The sequence below is a fragment of the Eucalyptus grandis genome, chromosome 7 (genome assembly GCF_016545825.1).
Source record: "Eucalyptus grandis isolate ANBG69807.140 chromosome 7, ASM1654582v1, whole genome shotgun sequence".
Lineage (NCBI taxonomy): Eukaryota > Viridiplantae > Streptophyta > Magnoliopsida > Myrtales > Myrtaceae > Eucalyptus > Eucalyptus grandis.
The window spans coordinates 32,148,053-32,149,471 of record NC_052618.1 but is presented as its reverse complement, the minus strand read 5'-3'; the positions used below and the strand labels follow the sequence as shown (position 1 = coordinate 32,149,471).

At 34.5% G+C, this 1,419-nt stretch overlaps 1 non-coding gene across 1 annotated transcript; it reads left to right on the top strand.

The window, feature by feature from the left end:
- The first annotated feature begins 219 nt into the window (after positions 1-219).
- Positions 220-323, top strand: LOC120296529. Its single transcript, XR_005553477.1, has one exon. It is a non-coding gene; the product is annotated as a small nucleolar RNA R71 (small nucleolar RNA).
- The last annotated feature ends 1,096 nt before the right edge of the window (positions 324-1,419 follow it).

Below are 1,419 nucleotides of genomic sequence, written 5' to 3'. Positions count from 1 at the left end.
AATTGTAGTGAAAGCAACCAATTCATGAACTCCGCTAGCTTTTCGCATTGATAACCTTTCAGTAGGCCACTGATAACTATTGGATGACATCCCTTCTAATAAGTTGTAGGCTTCTTCTTGTGTTTTATTATTCAGAGTTCCACCAACAGCTACATCAATCATAGAACAAATATCTGCACTATACCCATTATAAAAAGTTTGTACCTGCATTCATATGGTAGTCTGTGATGTAAGCATCTCCTAAAAAATTCCTTGAATATTTCTCATGCTTCAAATAATCATTCATTATCCATTTGTAAAAAAGTAGTAATATCGTTATGCATCTTTATAGACTTTGCATATGGAGAGAACTTATCAAGAAATTTCTAAGCCATATCATTCCATGTAGTGATCGATCCTGCAGGAAGAGAAGAGAGCCAATCCTTAGCTTTGTCTTTAAGAGAGAATGAAAATAATCTTAATCTAATAGATGTAACTCCATTATATTTAATGATATCACAGATTTCAAGAAAAGCATCAATGTAAGCATTTGGATCATCATTTGGTACCACACTAAATTACATTGATTGTTGAAGCATCTAAATGGCTTGATCTCAAAGTTGGTTGCTTGAATTGTAGGTCTTCTAATGCTTGATGTGGTGCCATGAACTGTCGGTGCAACATAATCTCTCAAGAGTCTATGTGAATTTTCATTCGGCATAGCATAATCTCTCAAGAGTCTATGTGAATTTTCTTTTTCACCATTTGTCATCTTCTTAGCGTGATTTCCCTATTCTCTTAGTCGCCTTTTAAATGTATGTTCAGTTTCTGGATCAAACTCAACAAGTTTTCCTTGTTGGCTATGTGTCATAAACCGATATACACCATGAAGAAAAGAGAGTAAAAAATAAAAAATTATAATTTGATTTACATGGAAATTGAATAGAAAAAAAAATTGAAAAAAATGAAGAGCGCTAGGGTCTTTCATGGAAGACACTTGACCAAGTGCAAGCACAAGATTGTTAAGTAATTTTGGGGAATCACCTGTGAGGACTATATCATCCACATAGTAATGGAACGATAATATGACCGTGATGACAATGGAAAATAGTGATGGTTCAGCAATGCTACAAAAGAATCCATTTATGAAAAGAAAGTAGTTAAACTTGTTAAACCATGCCTTGGGAGCTTGTTTAAGGCAATAGAGCACATGTCAAAGTAAGTAGATATGGTCATGATGAGATGAATCACAAAAACCTGGTGATTGTTTCATATAGACAAGAACATCAAGATTACCATGTAAGAAGGCATTCTTGACATCTAATTGGCAAATTTCCCAATTATGAACAATAGCAACGGATATGACAATTGTGGCATGTTTGATTACAGGACTTAAAAGTATCTAGGAAGTCAAGGTCCTCCCCTTGATGACAGCCTTTG